Source organism: Rana temporaria, chromosome 12 (assembly GCF_905171775.1).
Source record: "Rana temporaria chromosome 12, aRanTem1.1, whole genome shotgun sequence".
In the NCBI taxonomy this organism is placed as follows: domain Eukaryota; kingdom Metazoa; phylum Chordata; class Amphibia; order Anura; family Ranidae; genus Rana; species Rana temporaria.
Window position 1 is genome coordinate 53,237,305 of NC_053500.1, and position 9,201 is coordinate 53,246,505.

At 44.2% G+C, this 9,201-nt stretch overlaps 1 long non-coding RNA gene across 2 annotated transcripts; it reads left to right on the top strand.

Moving 5' to 3' along the window:
* The first annotated feature begins 4,137 nt into the window (after nucleotides 1-4,137).
* Nucleotides 4,138-8,915, top strand: LOC120919151. 2 transcript variants are annotated; one of them, XR_005744518.1, is made up of 5 exons: nucleotides 4,138-4,211; nucleotides 7,139-7,191; nucleotides 8,405-8,492; nucleotides 8,665-8,777; nucleotides 8,867-8,915. It is a non-coding gene; the product is annotated as an uncharacterized LOC120919151 (long non-coding RNA). The 2 variants fall into 2 exon arrangements; XR_005744519.1 differs by lacking the exon at nucleotides 8,665-8,777 and having other exon boundaries at nucleotides 8,867-8,907.
* Nucleotides 8,916-9,201: the final 286 nt, after the last annotated feature.

Sequence of the window (9,201 nt, forward strand, 5' to 3'; positions counted from 1 at the left end):
TTTTCTCATCACTTATTATAGAGCTCTTGCTAAATTGGTGAATGAACAACAAATAAATTGTGATGTTTACTTGGAAGAGGCCTTATTTGGTCGAAGGTCCAAACAACGACCAAGCATTCACCATTCCTTTTGATGTACGGGAGGGAGGGAGGCTTCCCAGCAGAGGTTCCAACTGACCTTCCAGTGAGTTGAAATTTTTTTGTTTTGTCTACAGCAAATTATTTTATAGTAATATAATTGTGTAGTATGTGTGTGTATATGTAGATCTCACCTCATTGTAAATAATTGCTTTATGCAACATAAGTGCCACATATGAATATTTTACGGTTATTTCTTATTTGTTAAATGGTAATGTAAGGCTAGTTCCCATGTAAGTAAATTTTTTTAGGTATTAACCACTTGCTTACTGTGCACATACACCCCCTTTCTGCCCAGACGAGATTTTAGCTTCCGGCACTGCGTCAATTTAACTGACGTGCGACGCGGCTCCCAAACAAAATTGATGCCCTTTTTTTCCCCACAAATAGAGCTTTCTTTTGATGGTATTTGATCTCCTGTGCGGTTTTTATTTTTTGGGCTATAAACAAAAAAAGAGCCTCAATTTTGAAAAAAAACCACAATATTTTTTACTTTTTGCTATAATAAACATCCCATTTTTTTTTAAATATATATAATTTTTTTCTCAGTTTAGGCCGATACGTATTCTTCTACATATTTTTGGTAAAAAAAATCGCAATAGCCTGGTTTGTGCAAAAGTTATATTGCCTACAAAATAGGGGATATTTTTTACTAGGAATGGCGGCGATCTGCGTTTTTTTTCGGGACTGCGACATTATAGCGGACACTTTTGACACATTTTTGGGACCATTCACATTTATACAGTGAACAGTGCTATACATATGCATTGATTACTGTATAAATGTGACTGGCAGGGAAGGGGTTAACCACTAGGGGGCGGGGAAGGGGTTAAATGTGTATCCTGGGTGTGTTCTAACTGTAGGGGGGCAGTGGCGTAACCAGAGTTATGGGCGCCCGGGGCGAAAAAAATTTTTCGCCCCCCCCTTATATAAACATCCACGTTTATATGTGCATAAACGTGGGGGACTTAAATATTTTGGAGCTTTTTTTTAAAACACCTACACTGACATTGACCTGACCCCTGCACTGACACTGACCCCTGCACTGACACTGACCCCTGCACTGACACTGACCCCTGCACTGACACTGACACTGACCCCTGCACTGACACTGACCCCTGCACTGACACTGACCCCTGCACTGACACTGACCCCTGCACTGACACTGACCCCTGCACTGACACTGACCCCTGCACTGACACTGACCCCTGCACTGACACTGACCCCTGCACTGACACTGACCCCTGCACTGACCCCTGCACTGGCACTGACCCCTGCACTGGCACTGACCCCTGCACTGACACTGACCCCTGCACTGACACTGACCCCTGCACTGACACTGACCCCTGCACTGACACTGACCCCTGCACTGACACTGACCCCTACACTGACACTGACCCCTGCACTGACCCCTACACTGACCCCTGCACTGGCACTGACCCCTGCACTGGCACTGACCCCTGCACTGACACTGACCCCTGCACTGACACTGACCCCTGCACTGACCCCTGCACTGACACTGACCCCTGCACTGACACTGACCCCTGCACTGACACTGACCCCTGCACTGACACTGACCCCTACACTGACACTGACCCCTGCACTGACCCCTGCACTGACACTGACCCCTGCACTGGCACTGACCCCTGCACTGACACTGACCCCTGCACTGACACTGACCCCTGCACTGACCCACCTAACTCCTACAGTAGAAGTCCATCCTCTGAGTCCTCCTTACCTGTGTCTGCTCTTCTCCAGAGACTCCTCCAGGACGGACAGGACCCCAGCACTGGATGTGCAGAACTGCTTCGGACGGAGTTCCGACTCTCTTCCCCGCCGGCCGCCAGCACTATCCACCCGCAGCCCGCTCCATGCTGCAACTCCCCTCCACACAGTGGCAGCGCCGTACCGCAGAGCACCAGAGCGGAGGGGAAGATGGCGCCGGCGGCTCACACTTTCCGTGCCTGACGTCTCCCGCCGGCCGCCACCATTTTCAGACTTTCCCGGCGCTCTGCGATTGGACGTATGGCGGTCATGTGCGGAGGCGGGACTTCCAGCCCCACTCCTCACATGACCCCCATATGCCCAATCACAGGGCGCTGGACATTACACATGAAGGCCGCTGGCCGCTCGGGACATCCGGTGACACGGGAAATTAAAATTAGGAGGAGGCACGGAAAGTCGCCCCCCCCTAAATGGTTCGCCCGGGGCAACAGCACCCCCTGCCCCCCCCCTTCCTACGCCAGTGTAGAGGGGTGACTGGGGGAGGTGACCGATCTGTGTCCCTATGTACAAGGGACACAGATCGGTCTCCTCTCTCCCTGACAGGACGTGGAGCTCTGTGTTTACACACAGAGCTCCACGTCCCTGCTCAGTTACTGGGCAATCGCGGGTGCCCGGCGGCCCCTGGGCACGCGCACTGTGTTCCCAGTGACGCAACGGAACAATAGAGCATTCCGCCTGCCGTCATTTGACGGCGGGCGGGTGTCAAGTGGTTAATAAGCATTTCAATCTCAAATTTTCAGTTCTATTTTTCTGTTAACTGTATGACTATATTAGAACATATATTTATTTATAAATGTTTCAAAAGTCTTAAGTGACACAATGTGTTAGTATTCATTAAAACTTTATTTTTATTTTTTTACTGCAGCTTTCCACAATTATTCTACCGCAGGAGAACGATTACAAACCATTCATGGAAGAAAAGAAGACCATGCAATGGAAAAAGAGCAAAAAAACACATTTCATGATGTCACAGGAGAAGCAGGAGACGGCGTTCGATAGGAAGGTGAAAATAAAGTAAAAGGCCTCTTTCACACTGAGGAGTTTTTCAGGCGGTACAGCGCTAAAAATAGTGCCTAAATAACGCCTGAAAAACTCCTGCCCAGCCTCCCGAGGGCTTTCACACTGAGGCAGGAGAGAAAAAAATCTCCTGCAAGCAGCATCTTGGGAGCGGTGTGTAAACCGCTCCTTCCCATTTAAAACAATAGGAACCGCGGTAATACCGCACGCAATGCGTCTCTACAGAGGCGCATTGCGGGCGGTATTAACCCTTCTTCAGCCGCTAGCTATACTGCCACCGCACCTCCACTACCCTGTGTGAAAGGGGCCTAAGGCATTAACTTATAGTATTGGTGATGAGGTTCTTGTTTATAATTCTAGGAAGCGTGGAAGGAGGAAGACTGGAAAGTGACTTCAATGGGCCATATATCATCACGGGGATGTGTGGCAAGGTTGATGAGGTGGCGAATACGCACAGGCTTGCGCTGAAGCAAAAAATTAATATGAACCACATCAAGCCATTTATGAGAAGCAACAAGAGTTCAGCACCCCGGCCGGAAAGTCATGTCCAATCATTGAACTCGCCTGAGGATATCCGCACCACCATATCATCTACATCACAAGGGACCTCCGTAATACAATTTGCTACACCACAAAAGGTCAGTACTATTGAGGTACCAGCAAACTTGATACATGAATAGCTTGCATCCCTCTGGATAGGAACGCCCATTCCCCGTGGGGAGTCGGAATCTTCAATATACGATTGCACAGTGAGTACGGGGCTAAAAAAATAAATACAGGCATACTGTAGCTCGCGCTACTATGCCTAAATTTATGCTAGAGGGAAAACAATTTTTTTTTTTTTTTTTTATAGGGTGAACCCCCGCTTTAAAATCATTTGGGCTGCAGAAAATCTTGGCTCGGTGGAAGCAGAAGTGGGACCATACAAGCTGTATGTGTATTCATTTCAAAAGCTGCGTGAGAGAGAGTGGTTGGTGGATGAGGTAAGATACTACACTAAATTTGTATCAAAACCAACACTTCACCATTTTTTGTTTCCTAATTTATTTTGATTTATTTGTTAATGCAGGTGATTGATGCTTATCTTTACCATTTGAACGAAAGGCATTAGGCAAGTGTGAATTATGTGTATGCTTGTCTTATATGTATTTTGCATTGTTAGCATTTTTTGCTAAATTTTAATCTCTTTCTTTTCCCCAGGAACCCGTTGACCTAATGTCTACAGTGATTGCAACGGCGTTGTTTACTGGACAAACTAGTAGGCTTGGCAAGGTTGGTCACAATTACAACTATACATGAGAATAATATATATATATATATATATATATATATATATATATATATATATATATATATATATATATATATATATATATATATATATAGTGAGGAAAATAAGTATTTGAACACCCTGCTATTTTGCAAGTTCTCCCACTTGGAAATCATGGAGGGGTCTGAAATTGTCATCGTAGGTGCATGTCCACTGTGAGAGACGTAATCCAAAAAAAAAATTCCAGAAATCACAATTTATGATTTTTTAACTATTTATTTGTATGATACAGCTGCAAATAAGTATTTGAACACCTGTCTATCAGCTAGAATTCTGACCCTCAAAGACCTGTTAGTCTGCCTTTAAAATGTCCACCTCCACTCCATTTATTATCCTAAATTAGATGCACCTGTTTGAGGTCATTAGCTGCATAAAGACACCTGTCCACCCCATACAATCAGTAAGAATCGAACTACTAACATGGCCAATGACCTGAAAAGAGCTGGGACCACCGTTTCCAAGGTTACTGTTGGTAATACACTAAGACGTCATGGTTTGAAATCATGCATGGCACGGAAGGTTCCCCTGCTTAAACCAGCACATGTCAAGGCCCGTCTTAAGTTTGCCAATGACCATTTGGATGATCCAGAGGAGTCATGGAAGAAAGTCATGTGGTCAGATGAGACCAAAATATAACTTTTTGGTCATAATTCCACTAACCGTGTTTGGAGGAAGAAGAATGATGAGTACCATCCCAAGAACACCATCCCTACTGTGAAGCATGGGGGTGGTAGCATCATGCTTTGGGGGTGTTTTTCTGCACATGGGACAGGGCGACTGCACTGTATTAAGGAGAGGATGACCGGGGCCATGTATTGTGAGATTTTGGGCAACAACCTCCTTCCCTCAGTTAGAGCTTTGAAGATGGGTCGAGGCTGGGTCTTCCAATATGACAATGACCCGAAGCACACAGCCAGGATAACCAAGGAGCAGGGCAGGACTTAGGGTGGTGGGGGCCCCTGGGCTTGAGTGTTGAAGGGGCCCCCTGGAGCCGAGAATTGGGGGGGATCGAAGTTGTTGAGCGGGGGGGAGCGCATTAAAGTTGTTGAGCGGGGGGGGGGGGGATTTTGCAGTTGTTGAGGGGGGGAGTGCCTCTCACCTGTGCCAACAGCCGGGGCCACAGACTGTCATTAGCCCGGCTCTCGGCTTTCTTCCCTTCAGCAGCCACAGTCCTCCACACACCACTCCGGTTCCTCCTGCTTCCGTGCTGCCTCCTCTTGCAGTGCGGGAAAATTAACCCTTTTGCGGGACTGCGGGAAGAAGCTGTCTGTGCGGGCCCCTTGCACAGCTTAAGGCATGGGCCCCCTGAAGCAGAGAACCTAGGGGGGGTGGGGGTGCTGCCGCCTGAAATTGAGAAGCGTGGGGGCTGCCGCAAATTGAGAAGCGGGGGGGCCTTTACAAAAAAAAGAAGAAATAAAGAAGAAAACAAATATATATAAATATATGTAGCCATCCGGGGCCCTGGGGACCTCTGGGCCTTTTAATAAAAAGAAAAAATAAACCTCTGGGCCCTTTAATAATAATAAAAAAAACATTTATAAAAAATACATAAAAAAAGGGAGGTTGCCATCCGGGGCCCTGGGGACCTCTGGGCCCCTGGGAACCTCTGGGCCTTTTAATAAAAAATAAAAAAATAAACAAAAATAAAAAAATAAACATTTATAAAAAAAATTAAAAAGGGGGGGTTGCCACATGGGGCCCTGGGGACCTCTGAGCCCTTTAATAAAAATATATATATATATATATATATATATAAAAAAATGTAATTTTTTTTATAAAAAAATAAAAAAGGTGGGTTGCCATCCGGGGGCCCTGGAGACCCCTGGGCCCTTTAATAATAATAATAAAATATTATATATATATATATATATATATATATATATATATATATATATATATATATATATATATATATATATATATATATATACATATATATATATTATATATATAAAAATAAAAAATATATAAAAAAAACATTTTTTTACAAAAAATAAATAAAAAAAAGGGGGGTTGCCATCCGGGGCCCTGGAGACCCCTGGGCCCTTTAATAATAATAATAAAATATATATATATATATATATATATATATATATATATATATATATATATATATATATATATATATATATATTATATAAATAAAAAATATATAAAAAAAAACATTTTTTTACAAAAAATAAATAAAAAAAAGGGGGGTTGCCGTCCGGGGCCCTGGGGACCTCCGGACCCCTAAAAAAAAAAAAAAAAAATTTTTTTTTTTTTTTTTTTTTTTAAAGGGGGCCCCCTATTGGGTGGGGCCCCTGGGCTTGAGCCCAGTCAAGGCCAATGGTAAGTCCGGCCCTGCCAAGGAGTGGCTCTGTAAGAAGCATATCAAGGTTCTGGCATGGCCTAGCCAGTCTCCAGACCTAAACCCAATAGAGAATCTTTGGAGGGAGCTCAAACTCCGTGTTTCTCAGCGACAGCCCAGAAACCTGACTGATCTAGAGAAGATCTGTGTGGAGGAGTGGGCCAAAATCCCTCCTCCAGTGTGCAAACCTGGTGAAAAACTACAAGAAACGTTTGACCTCTGTAATTGCAAACAAAGGCTACTGTACCAAATATTAACATTGATTTTCTCAGGTGTTCAAATACTTATTTGCAGCTGTATCATACAAATAAATAGTTAAAAAAATCATACATTGTGATTTCTGGATTTTTTTTTTTTGATTATGTCTCTCACAGTGGACATGCACCTACGATAACAATTTCAGACCCCTCCATGATTTCCAAGTGGGAGAACTTGCAAAATAGCAGGGTGTTCAAATACTTATTTTCATCACTGTATATAAAATTAGTTTTACTTAACTGTCTTTCTACCTCATTTCAGATGTTTCCTACAGAAAAACTCTCGCTGTGTCCTATAAACATTGGATTTTAGTGGTAATTTATTGAAATAAGTTAATTTGACAATCTTAAAGTGGTTGTAAAGGTTTGTGTTTTTTTACCTTTATGCATCAAATGCATAAAGGTGAAAAAACACCTGGCAATCACGGCCCCCCGTTTTACTTACCTGAGCCAGTTCACCTGCTCGGCGCCTCCACGGAGTCTCGTCATTGATTGGATAGATTTATAGCCATGCAGCCATTGGCTCCCTCTGCTATCAATCAAATCCAATGACGCGGGGGCGGGCCAAGTCATACACTCAGCGTCTAAGGACGCAGAGTATATGACATAGGAACGTGCCCGCAAGGTTACCCCCTCGGGAGAGAGCTTCCCAGAGGGGGTTATCTAATGCGGTGAGGAGCCGGGGGAGCCGCGGTGGGACCCCAGAAGAGTATGTTTGGGCCACTCTGCAAAACAAACTGCACAGTGGAGATCAGTATGACATGTTTGTTATTTTAAAAAACAAGTATCGTATTTATCGCGGTATAACGCGCTCCCGCGTATACCGCGCACCCTTAAAGTTTTTTTTGTACTTACAGTTTTGGTGTCTTGCGCGGCGTCCATCGGTGGCCTCGTCGGGTCCGGCGTTCATCTGCGGCTTCGGGTGTCCTCTTCGTCGGGTCCGGCGTCCTTCTGCGGCTTCGGGTGTCCTCTTCGTCGGGTCCGGCGTCCTTCTGCGGCTTCGGGTGTCCTCTTCGTCGGGTCCGGCTTCCTTCTGCGGCTTTGGGTGTCCTCTGCGTCGGGTCCGGCATCCTTCTGCGGCGTCCTCTCCGCTCGTTTCTCGCGCCGAGTTTGAATACTGCGCCGACATATAAAGAGCACAGTACACTCATGTATTGTCGGCAATGCTCGGCTACCTGCGCTGACGTCCTGTACGTCCAGGACGTGAGCGCGGAAGGAGCCGAGACTGCCCGACTATACCCGAGTGTACTGCGCTCGGTATATGTCGGCGCAGTATTCAAAACTCGGCGCGGGTATCGGCGTATACCGCGCACCCACGATTTTGCCCTGATTTTCAGGGCAAAAAAGTGCGCGGTATACGCTGATAAATACGGTACCTAAACCTTTACAACCACTTTAACATAATAATGTTATCATGCACTATTATATTTGTTGTGTATACAGATGTTGCACAATAGCCTATGACATCACAGAGTGTATCTGCTCTACATTGTACTGAATTTTGTGCCATTCTTACAATATTTTTTAGATTATCACGATGTCGAAGAAGGACCTTTTGTTATGGGCCCGTTGGGAAACTAACTTTCCTACCATTCAGGGATGCATGACAACTGGAGGTAAGTGTGCCTATGTGCAAAAAAATGGCAATAACATAAGTGTATGATTTTCAAATTACGTGTATAATTTTTTTATTTTTTATATATATATATATATATATATATATATATATATATATATATATATATATATATATATATATATATATATATATATATAAACCCTAAACAGTCTCTTCTTGAGGATGAACAATCAAGAAGACCAAGCAGCCAACTGGAATACATTGGATAATGGAGCACAGCAATCAGCAAGATTCCAATAGCTGTGGTGTCTTGATCTTAATGGTACCATTTTTTATTGTTTTTTTTAACAATATTTTAGTCTATTCTAAAAAACGTATTTGCTGTTACAAATGTTACTTCTTACTTTACAGTTTGCAAAGGAGTTCCTAAAGACGAAGACCATCAATGCAGTGATGGATGCTCATCTTGAAATAGCTTGTGGTCTACTCCAGTACGGTACATAAGGTCAGTTATGTTACACCATGGAACAAAGCTTTGTCAAGCCAAATTCTATTAAAGCTGAGCTCCACTGTAAAAAAAATCTTAAAAGCCAGCAGCTACAAATACTGCAGCTGCTGACTTTTAATATTAGGACACTTACCTGTCCTGGAATCCAGCGCCGTCCGCAGCAGAAGACAAGCAATTGCTCGTCTATCTGCTGCCCTCACCGCCATCCTTGGTGACGGAATCGGAAAGTGAAACGCTC